This window comes from Polyergus mexicanus, unplaced genomic scaffold (assembly GCF_030449975.1).
Source record: "Polyergus mexicanus isolate NDT 795.1 unplaced genomic scaffold, iyPolMexi1.0 SCAF_13, whole genome shotgun sequence".
Classification (NCBI taxonomy): Eukaryota; Metazoa; Arthropoda; class Insecta; order Hymenoptera; family Formicidae; genus Polyergus; species Polyergus mexicanus.
The window spans coordinates 905,644-932,073 of NW_027223333.1; the positions used below are offsets into that span (position 1 = coordinate 905,644).

Sequence of the window (26,430 nt, forward strand, 5' to 3'; positions counted from 1 at the left end):
AGGAGAAAAAGAAAAAGAGGAAACGAACGGCGCGTACACAGCGTTAATGCACACTAAACTGGAGATCCGTTATTACAAGGGCCATTATCGCGAAGCTTCGCGCGCTGGATAGCTGGATAAAGACGCATTGTGCGAGACGCTTAGCAAAATGCCGTCATTAGAAGAGACTAATTGTGAGTTATATGCATAGGAGTGGCGGGCAAGATGCGCCGCGGGCGCAAGTTCCTCGCTTGCCCTGCTCTCTGGTAAGAAATGGATACAAACGCCACGTGGTTTGTATCCATCGTCGACGAAAATCCAATAAATTCATTATCCTGTACCGAGGTCGAACGAATTGAGCGAGTGCGCGCGTATAGTGTAGCTTACCGGATATTATCCTTCATCGCAACACCAGAAACGCAACATCGCTCGGCGACGTCGGGTAACGATATTTAGTGGCGGTTAGTGCCAAGTGACCGTGCCGACATCGATCGAAAATGGGGTAGGAGTAGCGGATTCGGTGTAATTCCTTCCGTAATGCAGTTTGGTTATCAAACGCTGCGAGCACAGCGCAAACGCAACGCGGATATCCGGGGTGGTATATGAGAGAGAGAGAGAGGGGGGGAAGAGGGGGGAGAGGGACAGAGGGAGGGAGAGACAGAGATGAGATGAGATGACAAGCGGAGGAGGGAGAGGAGAAAAAGAGACGAGTTAAAGATTAAGATTCCGTTTGAAACATAAGTAAACGTTTGTGCACTCGATTTACATAAACATACATTTTCTCATCGTATATTCCGGTGGTTTGCATAAATAACGAACCGGGAAATACAGAATGTAAAATAGCCCGCGATATAGCTTCCTCCTCTCTCCCTCCCCTCTCTCCTGGTAGTCCCCATCCGGAACGTGACACTGAATTATTCTCGGCCCGACGTAGAGTAGAAGGCTTTCGCATTGATATATCTTGTTCTCTTGCTCTCTTGGCGAAGTTATTGTCGCACCCCCCCCCCCCCCCGCGTATATCCGGCCATCTCCATTCTTAACAAACGCTATAATTCCCTTATTTAACTCGCTTTGAGTTAAAATTCACGTTCGCCATGAAATTGTCTGTCTACTTGTGCAATATATGATTATAAATATATTAACGTTAAATGAGATTAGCTATTTCAGGAAGCAACAGAGTCGTAAATAGTAAATAGATTTTAAGAAGAAGAAGAAGCTGCATTTTAATACCGTTTCTTGTTAAAAATAATCCAGTTTGCTTTCCAGATGCCAGAATATATATAATTTAATTTATGTATTTGCTGGACTCTTGATACGACTAATGCAATTATTTATTTGTCGAAACATTGCAGAAAATAATTTTGCGCGATATTATATATCGTTTCTCTTATCACATGCCAGCGAGGCAAGTCTGTCGAAGAGAATTGTGACATTTTTTATAATTCCTAGAGGAAGAAAAGCGCGTCGCGAAAAGCCTATTGCTCTGGTTCCCGTTATCTCATCCAAGAAGGGGGAAGAAAGTGCTAACGTATGTCGTGCAGTCGTAGATTGTTTAAAGTATACCGAGGCAAAGTAAGCGTTCCAGCTGTGAAACGATAAATGGCATCATTTAAGGTTCCACTTTTAGTTCTTTCCAGCTGCAACACGATAAATGATACTATTTAAAGACACCCCGCCACTCGCGAGTTTGCATCTCGAGCACGATAGTTTACCCCGCGCGACGAGTTTTTCCCCCTACAATCTTTTTCCCGTATTACTGCATCGAACTCTGCCTCTATTCAATCTTTCGAAATAAGTTGGGAAATTAGGCGAATTGAAATATTGCGGGAATATTTTTCTTTAAGAAAAGAATTGTCAGGAGTTTCACGAAGATAAATCCGTCGACGATCCTTTAAACGTCAGATATGAAAACACGGGTCGCGGGCAAGAATCTGCGATTAGTGAAACGGGGGTAGATGACGCTGGCTTATTTTGTCGCTCTATTTGATCCCGGTATTAAAACGGACGAGCATAATTTACGCAATATTTGCATTTAGCTTGACGCGCATTTAGAGTCAGTCGCAATATTTGCTCGTCATGTTGATTATATTTACATCGAGAACATTACATCAGCACGATGACAATCTATTACTTGTTTTATTCACCGTTCCTCCCGCGCTCATCTTTCCCATTATTTCCACGGCGCGATGCCGGAGAGCGATATTGCCAATTTAACGATCGCTAAGTCTATTGAACGGAATACGCGGACATTACCGTATATGTTTATATACGGTTGTAATTTATTCAACGGCCCCGCAATTCGCCCGAACAGATTCCGAAAAGTGGCCCGCGCCGGCGACGTTATAAAGGTTGTATCAAATCAATATTACCCCCTTTCTCGTAATCGGTTTGTATATATGCGCGTGTGTATGTCTGTCGCACATAAATGGCGATAATTATCGTTGCATGCGCGATAAGTTGTTTAGGGGGAGGGTGCCTATCTCGATGCGGTATCATTTATTTCAGGAAATAAAAGCTTGAAAATAAATTAACGCGCGTTAATGGATCTATCGAGCTTTTAAAACAGTAGATCTAAACCAAGTGTAATGCACGCTCGAATAAATATACATATATGTATATATCTATATAATGGAAAGAATATATTGTATATGATGCGCGACCTCGTAACAGTTCGACACTCACGATATCGCCATCGGCATTTGTTGAATTGATGCAGACGTTACACGTTAATTTTCTTTCGCGCCATTCTTCTCTCTCTCTCTCTCTCTCTCTCTCTCTCTCTCTCTCTCTCTCTCTCTCGCATGCGAGAGAATTTTTTTTCATCGATGGAACGCTCCATCAATATTCATGAGTATGAAGTTTGACTAACTTAACTCTGTTACGTTTTCGTATCGTTCTTTTTTTTTCTTTTTATTTTGTTTTCGATACATACAAATTTTTAATTATTCGAATTGTTATTCAACGTAAACTCGATGAAATCCATTTTATAATACATTTCGCAATTTACTTGTACAATTAAGCTTCTCTATCGGGGAGATTCAATCTTCTGGTGTCTTGGTTAAGAGTAAGACGTTGCAATAACGTATTGGAACGTCGCCAAGCTTTCGGTTTAGGATCTCATTTCGTCGATATATAAGAGAAGATTTGACCAATCGTGAAGAAGCGCGTTCGAGATCACGCTTGCTCGCGAATAATTTTTAATAACGGATAAACCATTTTGCGCTTTACCTCAAATATACGGACTCATTTTATTCAGCGATTTCTTGCGCTCGCAAATTACTTCTAAAGATAAAGAGAGAATGACAGAGAGAGAAAGAGAAGGAGAGAGGTGTCACGTCTGACAGTGGAGTAAATTGTCGTTCGATTTCGCGCGAGTGAAGATTGACAAAGGAGAGACGAGGGATTTTGCGCGAACGCGCGCGCGTTCGGTCTCTTCCTCGCTTCTTCTTAAGATTCCTGATCCATCGTCGTTTACCCTACCGACGAAAGAGGAAACGATCCGACCTTATCTATCTCGATTATTTGTGTGTCGATGAATTATTTCACGAAAAATTCGCGATTATTAAGAGAGCGATACGACTATTATAAGATACGCGATCTTTCGCTTCGCGCAAAAAGCTCATTTTGGCAGATCCGTGTTTATGACGTTTCTCATTGTCCGAATGAATCGTATCGAGGTAAAAAGTAACGCGATATGTATAGAGAGAGAGAGAGAGAGAGAGAGAGAGAGAGAGTTAATTTTCCAAACCAAGGAGCAAGGATGAACAATTATGCAAAGCGTTTCGTACACGCGCTCAGATTACATGCTGTTAACTTAATGCGTCATTAGTGCACATCCGCGTTTATGGAGCGCATAATGCATTTACTATGTATTATAGGGAATCACTCGTCTTCTCTCTCTCTCTCTCTCTCTCTCTCTCTCTCTCTCTCTCTCTCTCTCCGCGCGGTAGAGATAGTTACAATTGGGCGAAACTAAACGAATGTCAGATTCATACAACGTGCCCCAAGGATATTCGATAGACTGATCATCTCTAGTTCATCGGTTTAGTCACGATGCGCATCGTAGCGGATATACGCGTTAGCGTTGTTATGGATTCACTATCGGGGAAGCAGCAGTTTATCGTTCGGATAGCAGCATTCATTTGTCCGTAACCTCCGTGTATGGTATATAATGGCGCTGTTTGTTTGATCTTGGATTATTTGCGTTAAACATTTCAACGTGATTAAACGCATAAACCGATTCGCGTATCATCTTGGATAAAATTCGACCAACTATCAGCTAATTTATGGCGTAAAGCGAGCGGAGGATTAAATGTTCGATGTATAGCTCTCTATCTCTATCATTGTCTTTCTGAGCCACCCCTCTCTTTCCCTATCCTTCTCGTACGAGGATTATTTACGCGCGAAATGCACGAGACATAATACAAATGTATAATCGACCATGTACGCCGTCTACCGGCGCATTAGCGAAATGGAAAGTAGGAAAGGGGAAAAAAAAAAAAAAAAAAGCCAGCACTCAAGCCAGTCGGCTCAACTGCATATCCTGAAAAAATATACTTCCTCTCTCTCGGATACGTAAAATATTTAAATATTTCACGAGGTAATGTTCCTTCTTTTCGATTATTGTTCTTTGTAAGGATATAGGAGAAACACATTTTGTCATGAAAAATGAATATCAGAGATAGATAAATTTGTTAGATGCGATTTTTATGCATCGAAGAAGAGTACGAAAGGCTTTCTCTCTAGGCAGAGTTTCTCGCAAAATATCTCTCTCCTCTTGTTTTTGTATTACGATCGTGGCAATTGTTTACTGTATCTGATAATTGACTCGCGAAAGTTTTAGAATAACGATAAGATACAGTCGGCGATTTACGAGAACTTGCCGACGATCTCTTGCGGAATGGTGCGGCAAAAAGACGAGTCGTATTCGGTAAAAAGTAAATCGTGTGATTGAGATTCATCAACGGAAATGTCATCTCTCTCGTTTGAGCGTCCATATTTAGCTAAAGGCGCATCAATGTCACGTCGATACTACTTGCGATCGTAGTTACGTTGAAAAATGGATCCGCTTTTTACGAGAAGATGCGACAGAGCGATTGTGTTTATCTGCCTCATGCAATATGGGCGATCCGCGTTTTTATTGAACGTATAATGTAGCTTTTTATTCGTCTCTCTCTCTCTCTCTCTCTCTCTCAAAGCACGTTAGATTTTTACGATCGGCGCCAATAACGCGTAAAGTAAAATCGAAGTAGCTAGGAATTTAATGAATGTTTAGAAAACTCGAGAGACGCGCCGATAATGATAATGCAAATTACTGGAAACGATATTGAATTTTTTCATCGAACAATATTCCCCTGAACAATACCTACGACGATCCTATGATAATTTGAAAAGTATGAAATTTGTGTTGGCGCGTGCAATTGAAAGCATGTTTTTGTCAAGGAAATGAGTTCTTCGAGAGATCGATATTTATTTATAAGAATTATAAACTACTTGAAAACTCGTGTAGTGAAAAAATATAATACACGATACAATATATTTTACAATATATGTGCGCCACTATACATGTATATTATATCTACATGTATATGTATTAGATGTGTATCACGGATAGCTTTTTGCGATCATTTTGAATAATTCAAGCCATGAGAATGACAGAGGCACTCAAGCCATATTAATAATAAAAATACGGGATAATACGGGCAGAAAGTATTTTCTAGCCACCACACTTATATCAACGCATCCGAATAATATGGCAAACATTAGTACGACCAATATCGGAGTAATATATGTTTGAAAGCTCCCCTTGTTATATAGCTAATACGCGCCGAGAAATTTTTTATTCTTTATTACCGTTGCACTTACCGTTTATTTGTCAACGGCTATTAGCAGGCAGTCGCGCGTGCGATAGAAAAAAATAATTATTTCGATGTCATCGTAATGAACTCTCATTTACCACGGAACGCTATACTCAGTATACCGTTCCGTGCACAGCGCCGGGTTTTATTTCCACTTCCCTACATCATTATCTGTCTCGAGTTTCCTTTTTCCATCGAGTCTTACGTTTCCCACGATGGTCAACATCGGCAAGAAGAGATGTCTCTAACATTTCAGTGATCCTAGGACACGTGAGATGTTTCTGAGAAAGTGCACAGTATCTATTTCTTCATAATATTTTCTTTCAATCGAATCTTTTTCTCAATAATTTTTAAGGGCCCAATCTAATGTAGCAGTATGAAAAATTGATAATTTTTATAAATTTTTTTTTATCGAGATATTAGAAATTCATCTTTTTTCATATGTTTTTATTGATGTTCGAACAGTATATATCTGTATTTTTAAATCTCGAATACTTAACTTTTTTTTGTTCGATACTAGCCTCCGAGTGTAGCGTGTTCAAAAATGCACGGTTCGACGATGTGATATGCTGCTTGTCATGTAATTGTTTCGAAATAAATAAACTCTGTCTAGTTTTATCCTGTAGGATATTTTTGGAATACTGAACTTAATTTTATTAGAAACAAATTGAAAAATAAAGCAGTAACATTTTAATATTATATATTTTTAATTTGGTAAAATTCTTTTTCATTTCTTGAAAAAATCAGAAAAATATTTAATATTAATTTTTTTAATTCTACTTGAGTTTAGTATGCCAAAAATATCCTACGGAATAAAATTAGACTCAGTTTTTTTCATTTCAAACAATTACACGAGGAGCCGTAGTATACCACATTGTCATTTCTAAACACGATACGCGCAGAGGCTTGTATCAAGTACAAAAAGCTAAATATCCAAGATTTAAAAATACTGGTGTATTAAATATCAATAAAAATATATGTAAAATTTTAAAAGAATCAATTTCTAATTTCTTTAAAAAAAAAAAAAAATCCTCAAAATTATCAATTGTTCATCCTGCTAGAGTAGACTGATTGTGAGCCCTTAAATCAACTATCGGCTATCCTTCTTTTGATCTAAATTTCTTGAAATCAATTTTATTTTTGCCCGCGCATATTAAAACGGGCTTATGCTCCGGCAGACCGTCACCGCATTTTTAACATTTGTCGCGTATATCTCTCGACTCTCGCAATGCGGCGGATACAGTTGGGGTAAATGGCGTATACGTGTCGGTCGAATGCATCCTCATTATCCGCTCTGGTATATTCGAAGCAGCCAGCCAGTACGTGCGTACATGAAATTTTCACATTGTTCGTCATGTCCGCATGCCTATTCGCTCGCGATAGTATCCCGCTTTAAACGTAGTTCCCGCTCTTTAATCTGTCTCATTTCTCTCGAACCAATAAATAGCAAATGGCAGAGGTCCACCAATCATTATATCAAGGCACTTTGGCACTTTTACGAAAAGGGAAGATACAATTATATATTTTGCGTCTTGAGATCTTGAAGTATCAAACAGCGACGAGATCTTGTCGGGATTTTAATTAACGCATGTTCTGTCACTCATATAATTAAGGTACTGGCGACAGATCATATGTCAAAAGTTAGTAAATCTAATACATTTCGAGATATTCATGAATTTAACGCAATAAAATTAATTAATTAATTTGTGAGTTAAACTAAAGATTTGCTCTCTGTAGAATTAAAATCCTTATTTCATGAATATTTTCATGTATAGTCACACGTAAAAAAGATAATTTGATATAAAATAATATTTTCGATTTTGAAATTGAATTACATTCTTCAGGGCGAATCTTTACTTTGACTCAGAAATTAATTATTAATTTTATATTTTAAAAGGCTAAAAGTGTTTTGCGTACGCGCAATGTCAGATTCATAAATATCTCGAAATATATTAGATTTATTAACTTTTGACGTAGCTGATCCGTTCCCAGTTCCTCCTTAAAAACTCTGTCAAACACATTATTAACGAAGCAATCTGCAAATATGCGTGCGCTTAAACATTCCTTAATCTTGCCGCTGATTTAGTATCACGACAAATTCTCTCCGGTTTCTGAAATTTTTTACACGCCGAATTAAAAACTTTTTTTTACGTGCTAGGACGTCAAATTTTTGAAATACATCTCATTGTACGAATTCACTTTGGAGCCATTGTGGCCAAACGCAATTTTTCCAATTAGGAAGAATTAACGAAGCGAGAGGAAGAGAGCAAGAAAGTCACAAGCGTCGAATACATCCTCATTATCCGCAGTATTATATTCAAAGTATTTGCCGCGTATGCACACATGCGGATCATACATGCAATGTATCTTCACACCCTACTCCGTTTTACTATAGAGGCTATCGCTCTCGCTTCCCTCGCTGCTCTCTCTCGCGCTCTCTCTCTCTTCCTCCATATATATATATATATATATATATATATATATATATATATATATATATACATGCACATGTACATGTATATATATATTCGCCCTTCTCGGTCCACCGAATGACTACTATGGAGCTCCGCAGCAACGAATTCTCCGGCTACCTCGCGCATCCATTGCACATTCGCATACCCGCATAATATCGACGTATCGAGCAGACCAGCAGCACGTGGCCTCTCTAGCGCTAACGCTTCCCTGAAATTTCACCGTCAACCCCGCACGTCAGGATACCGTGAACTGTGCAAGAATATCACCACCATCGCCTGTCCCGTTCACAGTTGTAGTTTGCGCATGGCTAAGCCGGCGGTTTCGGAGGAGATGATCGAACGCCTTTACTCGCGACGTATTCGTTAGGATCCATGCTGCGCGACGATTTATATTCATTCTTCTCGTATCGTCAAGGACAGAGACGGAATGTGTTTTATGAATCTCGCGAGTATTATCGTGAGATCGATATTGAATTAATTGGCCCGTGTCGTCAAATCCTAGATAGGAATATCGATAAATATATCTTATTATTCGCGCTTGATCTATGGACGAATCTATAATTTAATCCGTTACATCTGCGGCGTTAAGCGTTATCTCGTGCACTCTGTTATTCTGTATATATCGACAGCCAACCGCGTATTCATACACGTTCGTGGCTCTGACAAATTGATAATCATTAATAATAACTGATAATCGACCTACGCGCGAATGGGCGTTACGTTAATCGCGGAATGAATTGCATAGCTCGATAAATATATAACGTCGCGGGACCGACGTTGGAAATCAATTCGTTATACGATCTTTCATATACATATAATATTTTCCCAATGTCGAAAATGGACACGAAGGATCGTCTCTGTCGCGTAAAATGTGGAGTTAATTTTTTCTCACAGAAACATCTCGAGAGAGTGTAAAGAGATTCTTCCTAAATTACATATCACAATTCTAAATGATGTAATTCACGAGCCGGATGCTCGCATTGAAGAGAAATATGGCCGAGCCCTTGTATGCAGCAGATCGCATACCGCTGATGGATTGATCGCGAGGCACATACTTAAAATTTGCGAAAATTGGTGAAAAACAGCCTTGTTCTCAGGTCACAATAAATATGGAACGAAAAATAAACAGTTGGATGATAACTGATTATCATATAGGTCGAATAGAAACAAACTTGCCCGAGGACTGGTGACAAAACGTTATTTTAATTAAAACCATTTCGTTATGATTGAAATTTAAGCTTGTTTTGTCAGTAATAAACTGCCAATTTCTGTAAATATTTACGTGTATTTAGCTATTTGCTATTATTTGAAAATAATTTCGGAAACGATAATAGCTTTATAAAGAAGAGAAGACTATAAAAGGAATATATGCGTCTTAAAAATACAGATAGAATGGATAAATAAAAAAAATTAAACATACGTGTAAAGGATATTTCAAATTCGCTAATCGAACTGTGAAAATTGGCCAACTACTTGTCATTATATTAATACCGATGAAAGAGAAACGCGAACAAACTGTTGACGATCTGTTCGGCAACGTATGAATCCGGCGTAAGGAGGAGAAGAGACGTGTGAAATTTCCTAGTCCGCGTGTCTCGTCGGCCGACTATTAATCCGAATAACGCTACGCGACATATGCGAAAAATTTGTAAGTCAATATCCATACGAAGCGATAAATCGGATGGTATATGTGCATCGTGAGATATATTCCGCGTCTGATTTTCGTGATAACAGGGTAGAGAAACGTTACGATGCACTCGATGTCACTCCTCCTCCTTCAAGACTTACATCTCCATTCGATCTCTTCGAGATATCTCTCTCTCTCTCTCTCTCTCTCTCTCTCTCTCTCTCTCTACGATCGACACGCATATTTTTACCAATCACTGTCGATTAAATAATCTTGAAAAATTCTCCTTTACGATTCTTCTTGATTATATGCACGATTTTTTATTGAGATCGGATTTTGTAATACGTTGCACGGATTTTCCATCATACCACAGACAAATAATACAGGCGTTCCAGGTTACACCGGGTGACCCGTTTCGGTTGAACGTGACTTTATCGGGAATTTTAGTTCGGCAATCGAGCATTTATACGGTTCAGCGGACACGCCGTTCGAAGACTGGCGGGATAAAAAGTTTCGCGGGTGGGGATATTTTTTTCCCTCTTTCCTTTAGAAATTGTCGTTCCCCGCGATAGTTTGCGTTAATTGGATCGACTTTGATGCGCGTTAAGAGTTTATTTGCCGCGGGCGAATACGAGTCGAATTTATTCCATCGCATGGGGAGATTGCGGCGCTAATGAAAAGATACGCGCTTCTCTATGCACGCGGTATATGTAGGTGAAAAAATTTAAAAGGGCGAATGGGGGAAAAAAAAAAAATTATACAAACGATTCTTCCTTTTTTCAACATTATTCTGATGATTTTGCCAAAATGTGCGTGAATATCTCTTTCATTACTTTTAATAATTAAATATAATAAAATTATTGCTAACCTGAGGTAATTATATGGCGTGATACAATCACATCTCGTCAGTTTTATCTTTTTCAAATTGCAAAAAAATGTAACGTTAAATCTTCTCTATTCTTTGTGTTCTCGCGTTTTAAATGAATTTTAAAAATCATGTGAATATTTTTTTAATAAATAAAATGATATATAGCATCGATAAAAAAAAATAATAAAAGGAACGGGGATAAAGTAAGATAAAGAGGATAAAATAGAGACAAGGGTAGAGTTAATGTGGACGTCACGAGTTCGTCTGCCGAAAAACACGCAGCGGAAATATTTTCTGGGTCCGTATCCCTATGGACGCAGAGACGTCGGGTCACGTAATAAATCGGAGTAGCTTACGAGCAGAACGATACACAAGTATCAGACGTCTGCCCTCAAATTTCACCGGCGTGTAGGGTTGATTGAAACAGAACGAAGGGTTGATCGAGACCCGACTCTTAGACTCTTTGGTCTTGTTCCTTTTATTAGAGCTTCCGAGCGATACAACTGACTAAACGCGTAAGGTGATCTCTCTCTCGAGCAATATACCCAGCTCGAAAGATTAATCGATTAGACATTCCTCTCGTTGATACAACGATTTTCGATCGTGGCCGACGCGCGATTGAACAATCAAAGCCAACCGCGTTTTTGCAAAACTCGATGTCGATGTCCGCGCAATCTAAAATATACATATCGCGCACCCATATTTATAGAATAATCGCAATTTTCATTTACTTAATCGTGTGCAACGTTATTATTCGCGTATATATTGTATTTAGGCAAATGATGAACGCGTAAAATATTTTACAAATATTGAATTTTACGTGCAAAAAGATCAACCGCGCGGCATTAATATCCCCTCCCGCTTTGCATATTCTTCCATTAGCGAAACGCCGATTCCGCATCGATCATATGCGGCGATCGTGATTTGACTAACCGACCGGGTATTGCTCGGTGTAGGATTATCGGTATCGGATAACGCGGGTGCGCGAAAACGGGGTAGGGGGAGGTGGAAGGGATGAGAGAAAAAGAGTACAAAACTGATCAGATTCACCTACATCGATGCATATCAAGCCTATCGAAGTTTTTGCTCGCGAGCAAAACGCTTTCGGCTCTTTGCTGCTTAATCGAATAAAACAGATAGACGGCGAAGTAGATGGAGCCGCATCCATATGCATCGCGATCAACAATAGATGCAAAGGAGCTTACGAATTCGGCGGGGAGAGAGTGGCAGGGTAAGAGGGGTCTCTCGCGCACTCGGCAAAGTTGGACAAACCCGGTAATATCAATTTCGATAATACAAATTTCAAGCTTGGTGCATTTTCGACATACTTGACGTAACACGAATGAAACTTATCGATCGGGGGGGTGGAATTTTCAAGCCAAGTGTGTATACGAATGCGGAGAATGCGAAGAACGAACGAGAATAGACACTGGCTATGTATCATCCGTCGAGCGTTAACCGTGACCGGTAATTTTCCATATCTGATCCTCCCATCAAATCCTTTCCCCGAGAATTAATAATGTAATCGGAAGTCTAATGGAATCTTTAGGCATGACCGATAAGGGAGTGACTAATGTATTCGAGTTTGCGTAAAGGAGAGAGAAAGAGAGAATATCTCCCTTGAATCACATTTTGCTTTATTTTACCATTTCAGCTTCTTCGCATTTGCATTTTTATCGCTTTAGTAAAATAACAGCGGCCAACTTAAGTAGCAGTATTAAAGTACTTGCTTCATTAGAGACTATCATTTTAATCAGATGTGATAATAAAATTTCGATGACAAGATGTGTATCTTGTAATACGTTCATCGATCCGTATTACGGAGAAGAATCCATGAAAATATAATGAAAATTATTTTGAATTTTTTTCCTTGTCTATGGGGGACGAAAGTAAAGTGAGTTTTCAAGTTTTAACGATTCAATCTCGAAGAGAAAAGTGGAGAAATACGAACGATGTGGCGCGCTATCTGAGAGCTCGCTCGAGAAAAGACCAGAGTCTATTGAGAATAATGTTAAACAACTGCATTCTCTTTCAAAAGCATGAATAATATTACTAGAATTGTTCGTTATCTCCATATATCTATTTTGCTATGCTCATCGAGAGAACGAATATTTATTCAGTAATATCACTTAATTCGTCGCGGTGTTGAAAATTTTAAATGCATGTATTTTAGGAGCTTATAAATTTTTCAATTAAATATCAATCGATCAAATTAGAAAATTCGAAAGCACGAATATTATTGATGCTCGCCCGCCCTTGTGACATCGCGTTATCTAAAACGAATTATCTCATCGATGAACGTGACATGTGGGCGTTGTTAAAGTCGCGCGTGCTGCATCAATTAATATTGTAGATATAATAACGACAGAAGATCTCGAGATTTCTAATAAGTAACTTTCCGCCGCGCGGTATTTGTTACGCCTCGTCCGATGCAATCTAACAATGGCCGTAATTTGTGGAGACTCGATTGGATTGAAAGCCCATTCAAGTAGTACCGGGAATAGCTCGACTTAATCAAGATCCGCGGTAGCCAATTGCCAATTATGTTACAAAGAGCGTGCAATATTACCATCATCGTCGGTTGTTAATTTTGATACGAGTTACCCCCGGCGATGCCGATCGACTATCGGAGCCTCTCGATCGCCATTCGCGTAGCGATTGTACTAGATTGTAGTGGTTTCAAGTGTCTCGCGCCAGTTCTTTTTAACTCTTTTTTTTTCCCATCATTTTTTAACGAGAGAGGAAGAATAAATTCGATGATAGATCATGCGTCAATTTATTTTATCACTCTCAAGTAGTTTTGCTCCGCATTAAAATCGATTTTAATCATTGTTTTATGGTTCACATATTTCTCTCTCTCTCTCTTTCTCTCTTCCTCGTTTTGTAATACATATACATTTCCAAACTTTAATTTAAAATACTTTTAGCACGAAAATTATAAATATTACGCATGGAGTTTATTAAAACTAATACACAGAATTTTAAAATCTCGGCAAAGTATTTTTAAGATAAATATTCGAACGTATCGATCACTCACATCTTACGGAGAAATAAAATAAATCAACAAAATAATCCATTTATTTATAGATCTGAATAGCAATAAAAATTATAAACAAATAAGAATTTTAACGAAATTACCAAAATTATTCGACACAGCTTCCACATAATCGCATTATAAAGATTTATTTCACCAGCGAATTGATACCGCGCAACAACTATATTATTTATTAATTCTGATTCCGGAAAGCAGATTTCGATTAAACGCACAATATTTTTTTCGTTTCGATTTTCTTCCTCTCTTTCTCTCTTCACTTTTGTAAATCTCTCTATTCAGAGCGGTGATCTCTCCTGAACAATGTTCACACATGTTTGAATATGTTGCGTAATTTGAAGAAAATAATTCAGATTTTCTAAAATATATTATAATATTTACAATATATATTGTTTCATGTAACTATTTGTGATTTCTCTGAGCTTCTGTCATTGTTTTCAGTCTATTTTTTAAAATCGAAATGAAAAACAAATCTACATAAATATTTCGCGAAAATCAGATGATTAATCTCTGAACGCCTTAAAAATACTTTCAGAAAATATATAATTGCCTTTTTATAGAGTAACAAAAATAATCAACGATTCTCTGCGTTCGACGCAAGCGAAATAAACGTACGCTTGTTCGAAGGCTAACGAATATATATGTATACAAATATATTTCAGCGATATAGACGGAGAATACACACAAATGTGCACAGCGAGCACAGTGAAATTAAGCTTCTCGATAAATTGTTCTGCCGGCATAACGAACGTTCCTTCGTTAGCTGTATTCGAGTCGCGTAGCCCCGGTAGCGTTGAACAAGAACATGTGCTTGCAATCAAGATGTTCGATAGCCAAGAACCAATTAAGATTACAAAGAGAAGCCGATGGCTACAATATTACTGCATTAACCGGGACCCCGAACCGAGTCAGAGGGAATTATTCTACTAAATGTAACCTCGTCCGACGCTTGTTAAATTTGATGAATCCCGAGGCGCGACATTATTCGTCAATCTTGTTAATTTACATGCGACTAATCTATCACGGAATCAAATTTGCTGCGCAAAAACTTAGATGCATCTGTAATTAAAGCGAGAGGATATAAGACGTATTTAATCGCGCGTCCAATTGACGTCTCGGAAGAAAAAAAAAAAACTGAATTTTGTAGGATAAGATGTCTCGAATATAAAGATTCTTTGCGATATATTAGAACTTGTCCGACGTAAAAAAAAAAAAAAAAAAAAAAAATGCGGGATGTAAAATATTGCAAATATTTTACTCGGACGAAGTCGCATGCGAGTTTTGCCGGTAAACGTCGCAAATCGGAAAGTCCATATTTCGAAAGTAACTCTTCATTTGGCCGGAGGCATGTGGCTCGTAGTGTACGCGTGCATTTCCTTCCGGGCCTGGTAGTCGCAGTATGTATGATTTATTCAGACGACGCGGCGTAACCCGCGAATATTGTTTGCGAAAGGGTCCGCGGGAATAGAAGGCATCGGCAAGAGGAAACATATATACTTATATATATATTTAGAAAATAAGAACGGCGAGAAAAGCATCTGGTTGCATCGAAGAGAAAGAGGAAGAGAAAGAGAGAGAGAGAGAGAGAGAGAGAGAGGGACCGAATGTACACATAATAAAACCGATAATGTATGAAGAGGAATTTCGTGCTCCAAAGTGCTCGCCTACAATGCGAAATACAATTACGTATTTGCCGAACCAATAGATAGAAATAGATTTTCGAAAATATCACATACAGTTGAGCTTTCTCGATTCTCGATTTAATATATTCACGAAATACTTTCATTCAATCTCTTTCCAAAGTAATATCGTTAATATCCCTCTCATGTGTAATGTGGTATCTCATAGCCACCATATTCCACCATATATTCCTGTCCAAAGTGGCAGACGGACGATGCGAGATCGCGATATAGATCTCGTCCAAAGCGCGCGAAACAGCGGCATTATAGATCGAGATAACTCGTCCATCATTATGAAAGGATTAATTCGCATTCGCCTGCGATATCCCGTGGGCGTTGGCTTGGAATTCGCATCGAAAGAATCGGCTCAAGATGCGTACGCGCGTCATGCAAATAAGGGGCCGATGCATATCTTCCGGCATAATGAGCTCCGCTGTGACGCGCCGTTTGCGTAGCACGTAAATTGCGAATTAAGATTTAGAGCGCGCGTAATCCACTAATTTGCCAAAGGATCAAACTCTGGTCGGTTAAAAAAGGAAGGAAGTAGAAAAGGGGCCGATTCGATACGGCTGGGATTTGGCTGGTGTCCGCGATTTGGATCACGGATGACGAAGCGGCGGGACGCGACCGCGGCTGATGCGCATCCTGAATCGGGAATTACCCGCGTAAACGTATGCATGAGCCCCGGTAAACTCGTTCCAGATGCCTCTCTGGGTCCATGCCCTGCTTAATTCAAGAGACTATTTCGTCCGTGTGAAATGCGTGACTGTTCACGCCCAGAGCATTAAATCGCGAGGGGGGCGCACCCGCCACGTGCGCGCATGCGTCGGCAATTAAAAGGGGCGTAATGTCATCGACCTTGAGAATCCCTTGAAAAGGAACGACCAAGTAGTAGGCTCTCTCTCTCTCTCTCTCTCTCTCTCTCTCTCTCTCTTCCTCTCTCGAACGAAGGACGACGACGGTCGATCAACGTCGCGACGTGAAGATATTGCACGGACGAGTGCGTTATCGCTGAACGTCGAGCAAACATAATCGAAGATGCATCTTGTATAGTTCCATGATACATTGCGGCATGTCTTCTCGGAACATATATTCAATCAAAGATCGATCAGCCGCATTTTCTGTCAAGCTGAATTTTTCATTGAATCGTAAAATATAAAGAACAATATATTCGATGCGGAAACGAATATTTTCCAACAATGATGAATCGACAAACATGTCGATTTAATATAATGATAAATAATGTAAATGCATAATTGACCGCTCGCAAGCTCCTAGAATCATTTATTCTATATTACATACAAACAGAACTTGTAAACAAAAAATATATTTCGTGTTTTGTGTCTCGTCATCTTTTGCCATTCGATTTCAAATACGTTTATCTTCTTCCGGAAAATATATATTAATTTTGTTTTATTAGTAAAATGAAAGAGACGATTTTTTATTTGATTTTAAAGATTGCCTTTTTGATAATACAGCTACATTAATTTGCATAGAAATTAAATACAGCCGACAATACGATTAAACAAAAGCAATGAAAACTTGAAAACTTATAGAAATAAAAATAAAATTTAAATCAAGTCCGTTATTGTTCTCATTCAAAATGTTCTGAGCTATTCTACAGCATAATTTTACTCGGGATCTCGCATTCATGGAGAAAATGCCGGTTACCGTGATGACGTTATTCTCCCTGTACTAAACAACATTACTACGGATCGCCATGATAATACGTTCCTCTCGTTTCATTTTTCCCTTTATTATGTTGCGCGAGTTTTATCATGGCTGATAGTCACAGCCGGTAATTGTGTATAGCAAGGACACATCTTTTAATCAATTTCACAGGATATTTCAATATTGACATTATACACCTTTTGGATATATTTCAGGCACTCGCGCTTTGCTAAACGTATTTCATTTAATATATTATGTGGGGGGGTGGGGGGGGGGAACAAAAAAATGTTACACATGCGCGTTTTAAAAATCTTTGACTGTTTCGTCAGAGATACCGTATGAATCTGTGTATGCTTTGAAAAATATACGCGGAAAAAAACTGCGCATACTTCAAAAGTATTAAAAATCTTTTTAAAAGAGCTTTTGAAAAGAGAAAACCATCACTCGCTAAATAATTAGATAAAATTATATTTCGACTTGGTAACGGCATCTGAAATTATTAATTTAACGCGATTACATCTCATGCTAAAATTAGCCGCATTCCTTTCGGTTCCCCCCCCCCCCCGGTCTTTATTCCATTCTTGTCATACCAAAGAATTCTTCCTCTCGACGAGTCTGCGCCATTTTTCTCGGCGAGTCTTTGTCCACGTCGCGGACAAAAGGAAAACATAATTCCTTCAACTTGTGTTATTCTTACGACCCCCTAAGGCACCCCGGCATCAAAAAAGAAACAACCAGCATTTTCTTTGTTACCTCGTCGTTCGTCGCTCGTTGTTTCTACCACCGCGACTATTATCGTCGTTATCGTCTGTAATGATGAGATTTCAGAAATCGTGTCTACGGTACAGATTGTCTACTATAGTGTTCACTTTGTTATAAACTTATTTTCCAGAAAATATTACTTTTTATTTGTCGAAATATATTTGTTAAAATTTCTCGTACGCAATAAAATTCTTATCATCTTTCACTCTTTACTTTCTTATTGAATCGGCAAAAGTGTCACTGATTAAAGCAGAGATTTCACCTGTGATCTTCAGTGAAAATACTCACACTTTGCTCCTATCTTTTATTAAGGTTTCATTGAAAAATCAATCTATCGCTAAGTAATTCTTCTCGGTAAGATTTTATTCTTTTCAGCGTTATATATTTGTCACTGAAACCACTGCACCTCCAGTGATAATACACTGATTCCATTTAAGAGAGTACATATTTATTTTTTGCAAGTTATTTTTAATATATATTGTATAATAAAAAAATATATATATATACAAGAATATATATGTACATTAAAGAAAACGTGAACAAAATTTAAATGCTGAGAGATGCTAAAAATTCTCGTTCCTTCGATGTTTATTTAAAAAAAAATATTCCTGGTTCTGATACTAGCGTATAAGTCGATATTCTCCATCCATATCGGGTACTCTACTTAAAACTATCCTCTCCCCACACACGCTCGTCCTCCTCTACATCGAGACTCTGTTTTCTTGTTGCTCTTAATCACGAAATTCGCAAAACCGCTCACGTCAGAGGGTCTCCGGAAGAGTTCTCGCGGCACTCCCACGGCAGTAACTTTCATTTTATTTCCAACACAGTTTCTGGTTTCCTTTGAGAAGCTCAACTTACTTTCACCCTCCCTATCTTTTCTTTTTCTCTATCTGGAAATCAGCTCCGCCGCACGTACTGCTAAAGAGACGAAGGAAGAAGGCAGAAAATGTCAAGGGGAAGTCAAAGGGACATGCTGGAAAGTAAAGCGAAAGGAAATCGATCGAGAATAATGTATCCTCTCGATCTGAAAAGCGTAGCGTATGAGAGCGAATATATTTCAACCGGTAATATTTCGCGAAATATATCCTTTCGTCTACCTTATCTATGCGCCATCTTCCTGAAATGTCTTTTTACATTACGCTGCACGAGAAAAGAGAGAAAAGGGAAGGGCCGAGCCGGTCTTCGTGTAGCCGGCTAGCATTCGCGTTACTTCTCATTAGAAACGTCGACTTTGCTGAGAAGCTCGATTCAAGCTCGAACGAATTTATGCTTGTTTCTTTCTTTCTTTTTTTTTTTTTTTTTCTTTGTCTCGCTCTCGTTTACCGCGTCCCTCCCATCGCGAAGATTCTCAATCCTTCGAGCAAATGTACGAGAAAACGAAGATCGCGTCGTAAGCAAGAAAAGATAAACGCCTTAAATCGGCAAAGAATAATTCCCGAGAAATGGATAGATTTCGCGAGAGAATGTGCGCGCGATATATTGGAAGACTCTTTTGTACTTATATGAGATTCCTTAGAGAAGAAAACGAGGAGGAAAGATCCTCCGATACTCCGCTCTTACACCACTTTGTTCATTTCTTCGTCCACCGACGTAGAGTTTCTGAAATGGTTGGCTTCTAGTTTTCATCCTATACCCGTAGTAATTTTGCGCCAGTCACCGAATTTTAGCGCAGTTGCCGATTTGCCTGGAGAATTTTAAGGCGCCGTTTCCTCGCGTAATATCTACCTCGGTCGGGCTCATTGAGTTTTCTATACTTTACCGAGGATAGACGGTAAGAAATATCAGAAAGACGCGTAATCATAAGGAATTCTCGCCAATTACGCGAGTTCTTCGCTCTTTTGTTGATATTGGCTCGCTCACGCTGGCTCGCCTACGAAATTTTCGAAATTGCTCACTTCGAAAGTTTTCCCTTGTGACCCGATACCTTTTAACGACTTTTATTTCGCGTTTCAAAAGTTCTCAAGCACCTGAATCTCTTCGGAAGTTCCTTTATTCGCTCTCTTCGCAGCATCTCTTTCTTACGTGCACGCGTATAAAGAATGTCCCGGAATTGGCGAAAAACGTGAACAGGGGGGTCCTTCGTAAAATTACGTTATTTCTTAGTAAAATATATATGTTTCGTGCTATTAATCATTTTAAAAAAATACTCTCTTCCAACATACGCGTGAAGAGAAATTAAGCTTGAAGGGCGTATTTGAAGCTACGAGATGAGAGCACACATTCGATCTCGCATTATCTTCCATTTCCTTCTTATACCTCTCACCGTCTCATTCACAGACGCAGAAAAATGAACTCCCCTGTCCTTTTTCCGCTTCGCTTACGTCAGATGACAGAATTTTCAAAAATCGATTGCCGCGAGGCGTCCTTTCCCGGAAGAGAGCCGAGAGATGTCGGTAACTTAGCCGACACTTATTTCGTTTTTCGAAGTAGTTTCCGGTTTTCTTTGAAAGCTCCTTCATTTATCGTCTCTGTACCTTCGCTCCCTTAGCTCTCGGGTCACATCGACTCCGCCGACTATTCCACACCTTGCTATGTAAGGATAAAAAAAAAAAAAAAAAAAAAAACTCTAGCCGAGGGTGAAGGATAAAGAGACACGCGGCTACATAAAACGAGAGGAAATTGAGCGAGGATAATGCGAATCCTCGATTCGACAACGCGGACCGAAGAAGCGTTGGAGGCATCCAAGGAGTTTCCTTGACTTTTCGACATAGGAGAGAAGAGCATAATATATCATCATCGACGTGGTAGAATATTCTCGCAGTTTCGCGTATCCGCTTGAGCACCGGATGTATTTTCATCGTATTTTATTTATACACGACAAGGAATAATAGTAAAAGATTAAGATACTCGTGTCGCTCGTATTTTTTTCCCCTCGGACGGAAAAGAAATGCACGTAAATATTTGAGGTAAGAATCCTCCCTTTTGTGCGAAATGCCGTTCGGGTCACTTTGATTCATGCCACGTCCTTTAAGGGGATAAAGGTGAAATGCACGGCATCGATAAAGTTTAACGTCATTGCTCTTTCCTATTTCTGTTTCAGCTTGGTCTCTTCTTCTTGTCGTTTCGCAATGACTATATTTTAATTTTCTCGCGCGAAAGGAATTTCAGTCGCGTGGTTACTCGCGGAAATACTATTTCCGTTTCACTTGGCGTATAACGCTTTCACAGTTAGTTACGTTTCGCTCGAGCTTTTAAGGGTGTTTTTAGTTTTCTTTAGGAAGATCTTGCGGTATTTTTCGACTTTTCCATATTCTTCTCGGAATTGAACGACGAGTGCATGGACGAATCTAATTCTCGAGGAGAGGTCAATAAATTGAAATAATTCCGAAAAGAAGATCTTTCGCTCGCTTCGAATTTTAAAAAAACAATGATATTTATAAACACGTGTAATTATCGCCCATGAATACTTATACAATAAACGCGATTCACATTTCGCGTTATTATATATTGATGAAATTTAAAACTGTCACGTATATTATTACGAGAAAAATATCGCTTTAAAATATATATATATATATATTTCAATATCCATTTTTATCTTGAAATACCGACGAAAACTAATTTCTATCGTTTTGATTAGATCTTGTAAATAGTCTTGTCACTCGGGGATGTGTCGGATTTATTCGTCAGTTCTCGGATAAAAGGAGCGAGGAAATAGGAAACACGCGCGCGACGATAAGCGAAGCGGAAGGGAAGATCGTCCTATAATAACGCATTCCTTCCTTTATTTATGCCATTCCGAGAAAGAGAGCAGAACCGATCGACAGCGACGAATCCCCCCCCCCTCTCTTTTGGACGTGCCGCGATATATATCGCCACCCCATAATTCCATCCCTCCAGTCCTTCGCGACTACGTGTCTGGAAATTAAAGTAACGGGGGGGGGGGGCGAATCGCCGCCGAGTGCAAATTTCGCGTTACGTCTACCGTGCTAATTCTATTAACGTACATCGCGAAAAGTTTCGTTCCTCGCGAAAGGCGGGGACTCTAATTCGATTAAAACTCGCGCCTCCGCGACAAAACTGCTGACACTTTTAATATGCCAGCGTACATATATATAGGAGTGGTGTATGTATGTTTCCCAACTTTTCAACAACAATCATGCAAACGGAATACTAAGGCACACGGGGCACAATACGCGGCGAGAGATTTAATATTTACCGAGATTAGGAAAAATGTCTAAATCTTCTTTACACGTATGTTCTCTTGGTATGCGAAACCGGAAATGTACAAGATATCGCTCGTAACGTCGATAATTCGACATTGCGCATCGCGATAATTAAAACACAAGCGGTGAACAAGTTGAAAGTACAGAGACGTTTGTGGTATAATTCCAAATGGCGCAAGCGTTAATTATAAAGCGATACGCATATATAATTTGCAGAGAGCCCGGACGTTAATGCGGGCGAAACACATAGAGAGGGCCGGTGTAAATAATGATGTAGTATTATTTACGCTAGTGGTCGCGCCGCGACGTGCAGTGATGTAATTGCGCTTCGGTCTAATTGCGATTCGCGCCTGAGAGCACGACGCGTGTATACTCGTACGCGTGCAACGCGAGACAAGGATTCGCGTGTGATTTTCTTGCGATATTACGTCTCTCTCTTTTCGTACAGTGATCGGTAACGACGTCGTGACGAAAAGATGTCGCGTATATAATCGAACAATATGTTCGTCGTACACGTACGCACGTACACACACACACACGCACGCGTGTTCGTCGAACAAAAGTGCGTGAGCGCCACCAGCCATGAAACATAATCGAGTTATCGCGTAAAATTTAGTACCCCCAGACTGTCGCGACCAGGTCATAATTCCCTTTCGGAATCCCGCCGAGGCGAGGACGCGTAACGCCGTTTGGATGCGGCGAGGAAAAAAAAAAAAAAAAAAGCGAATACACGCGCGATACATTTTCCCGTCCAGCGATTTCAACGTTCCCACTTTTTCATCATTTAAACTACGCCGTGATAGCGATACGTAGAATGTTGTTATCGCGGGCGTGGAATTGTGTACGGAAGAGAGTGTCGGAAAGGTAACAAAACAGCCATTTGTAACGCGGATCCACGCGTGATGTATTGTATTATCCCGATTTCGATGGAGTACTCGTAATACGCGGCCGAATGTTGTTAATCCCATCGCGAAACGCGCATTTTAAAACATTTCATCAAAAGCGCGTAAGTTTGACGGCGGTGAATCACAGTTTAAAACGCGATGGTACAAACGTAGAAAAACGATACTCTCTGTTTATCTGTAATAACGGAAACGCGGCAATTATTCTAAAACAATCTCTCCCTCCCCTCCCCCCCCCCCACCTCGTATCTATAGCATCGGAAATTGAACGCATACCAAAGTTATCGGTGTGTGTGTGTGTTTCAATCCTTGCTCAAAAATAGTTTATTTCTATCCTATTGACAGTTGCAATTTTACATCCGTCTCCCCGAGTTTTGCAGTGTAAAATCTCGCGTTCTCGTTTTCTACAAAGTTTCCGGCGCATTTATAAATCTATACTCTTGTCGAATGGTAACAATCTCGTTGATAGAGAACGGTCATTTATTTAAACGTGTACGCGCGATGCGAGCCACGACCGCAATTCCTCCCTTTCCGCTTTAACTCTGCTCCATTTTAATTCGAAGATAGGTTTTCGTTTTTTTTTTTTTTAATTTTAAATTATCCGTTTCCGCGTAACACGCATTCGCGCACGGAGTCGAGACGCGGAGTCCGTTTGTCCCTCCGTGATACCGCGCGTTTTCTCGTCCTTTATCGAAGATAAAAGCTCGGAGAACGGCCTTTGAGAATCGATACTTTCGACGTCGTTCGAAAGCGATGCGTTGCGTAACGAGTTAGCCCCAGCTCCGGTTTTCTTCGCAAAAATTTCCCAGGTATTGCGTTTCTCCCGGGTAAATTGGGTACTTTCAACCTTATCCCGAGTCGAGGTTTCTCCCGAAAATAGCGCCCGTGCCGTCCCAGCGAGAATCCGTTCGAATCTCTCTCTCTCTCTTTTTCTCGTCCCCTTCAAGGGAATGACGAGAGCCAACTCCGCCGATTCGCTTAACCCCTTTTGCATGCGAAAAAGATGAAGCTATGTGCAACCATATAACTACAATATATCACACTGCGAATTCGAGGAAGGGCAAATATTCGATGACAAAAACGATTCCGAGTGCGTTTCTCAATATTTATTTTTATACCCTGATCGATAAGCCGGATTTTCGCATTTCCTGCACTACAATTGCAATCTAAGACGAAAATCCAGACTAATACGAGAAATAACGGAATGTTTCTATGTGTGTGTGTGTGTGTACATAATATATATATATATTTTACATATAGATTTGTATAGAAATGATAGACGGAACGTGCGATAGAGAAATATACATAGATCCTGCTCGGGATGCGAACAAATAAATGATAAATAAAAAGAGACTCGAGATGGATAGAAAGTTGATAAGTAATCGTGCTTTTTCGATAGCAATCGTGAAGGAATCTTCCAGGGGGAAATACCATATATATATATATATATATCTTTGTATAGACGATTATACTTTTAAATAGGAACTCGTACTCATTTTAATAATGTAGAGAAAGGCGCGGGGAAGGACCTTCCGTGTTCGTTCACCTTGATGTTACGAGAATAATTTAACGCGACCTCTCCGCCGTCTCTCGTTATTGACGTGCCACTAACACGGTAATGGATTCTTATTTAATGATGAGACCCACTCGGATTTCTGCCAACAACCGGCTCGAAATGGCGGAATAGTTCGGCATCCCTGTACATCAGTCCTCCCAGTATCGAGAGTTTCCATGCTGCCTGATGTTACCTTCACTAGTTACATCTCATTTACAACGGAAACGTTTAAAATACCTTCGAGTAATTCGATATTTTCCTTTCACTTTCTCGTGAAAAAAAAACCAAGATTATATCTCGTACTCTCTTAAATTGTATCGGTGAAGATGTCACTGATTAAAGCAGTGATACAAGATAATATTGAACATCAGTATTAATAAGATGAGTATTTATTCGATAAAAAAATAACTTTTTTTTTTCCCGAGCTTCTCCGTCTCTTATCCCTCTCACTTATATAATTAGCATTATAATAAGATTTCGCCCAGCAAAATTAGTGATAATCATATATAATATATTTGTAAGATGTAATTTTTAAGGCTTTTTCTATTTTTTTTTTTTTTAGATTGCTATTTTTTGGGGGGAAGTTCCCTTACATTTATATCTGGAATGAAACGTGTGTGTGTGTGTGTATAACTAGTATAAAAATTTAAATTTATATATTCGAACATATATTTATTTACTTGTAAAAAAATGCGATAAATTCACGAAATATGAACAAGACTCTTGGCCAAAAAGTTAGATATTTCTTTAACAAAATATAGATCGCTATAAATTTATCTCATTATAATATATAAGATGTATCTTAAATTGACTTAAAAAAATGTTATTAATCAAATCGAAGCTTATAATGATATTATTAAATTTAGACATCGGGTCCGCTCTAATTCTAGTTATACGTCTAGTTACACTTTAGCTATCTTTTAAAAAGACTACCAACTTAGACTCGTCGGTCTCAGCGAGATATCTTTAGTCTTTTTACCTTAGCAGAACTTGCGTATCATGTGTCAAGCAAGAATCCAAGGCGTACGCTGCGGTAAAAGCTAATGCTTCTACATTTACTTGAGCTTTGACTACACGCGAGACAGTCCCGATTTAGCCTTCGTCTCTTTCTCGTCTTGCGAACGTAGATATTCATCCAGACAAATCATTGGCGTCGCGAAATCCTTTTCGTCTGATCGAGACTTCGCTTTAAACATTTCGTCTCTCGTCCAATATATTATCGTCGAACGATTTTAATCTTTCTGCGTTTTATCTAGAAATGGCATGATTTATTAAATAGTAAAAATCTCTAAAAATTCACGCAATATATTTTATGCATATGATTTATTTACGTAGGTGTAAAAGTAGCATGTTTTTTTTTTCTCCATTTTACAAGCCAATTATTAATTGGCCACGACATTAATAAAATAAGAGATATCTACTATTTTTTACATAATAAATCGATCTTATCCATATTTACGTAAAGTAATATTTGATTTTAATAGAACCTTTTTATCAGTTTAATTTCCAGTAGATCTGCGTAATAACGTACGAAATCGGAGATGTGTAATTATCGCATTCGACGCCTATGTCGCGAATTTCAGGCGTGATGTCTCGCTAAAAATATACACGCTTCTGCATCCGTCTGAACATCGCGTAAGATCATCGATCCTAACGGAGGTATAGGTCAATCTTTTTATTTTCTGGAGAAATTTTAATTTACGCAGCAATCAAATAACGTCACTGTCAATTTTTTGATTTTTCGATACCATATTCTGTCTAATTTTGATCGCACATGCCACCGATTCTCGTAGAAAGTACAGGATATACACAAAATTTTCATGGCTTTTAAAAT

General features: G+C 39.1%; 2 protein-coding genes across 5 annotated transcripts in view; one reads left to right on the plus strand and one right to left on the minus strand.

Annotated features, from left to right (window-relative positions):
- LOC138938506 (uncharacterized) overlaps positions 1-26,430 on the minus strand; it is a 184,584-nt gene that overhangs the window by 78,153 nt on the left and 80,001 nt on the right. The gene's annotated exons all lie outside the window — the stretch shown is intronic.
- Positions 1-26,430, plus strand: part of LOC138938501 (irregular chiasm C-roughest protein) — a 124,245-nt gene that overhangs the window by 9,601 nt on the left and 88,214 nt on the right. The gene's annotated exons all lie outside the window — the stretch shown is intronic.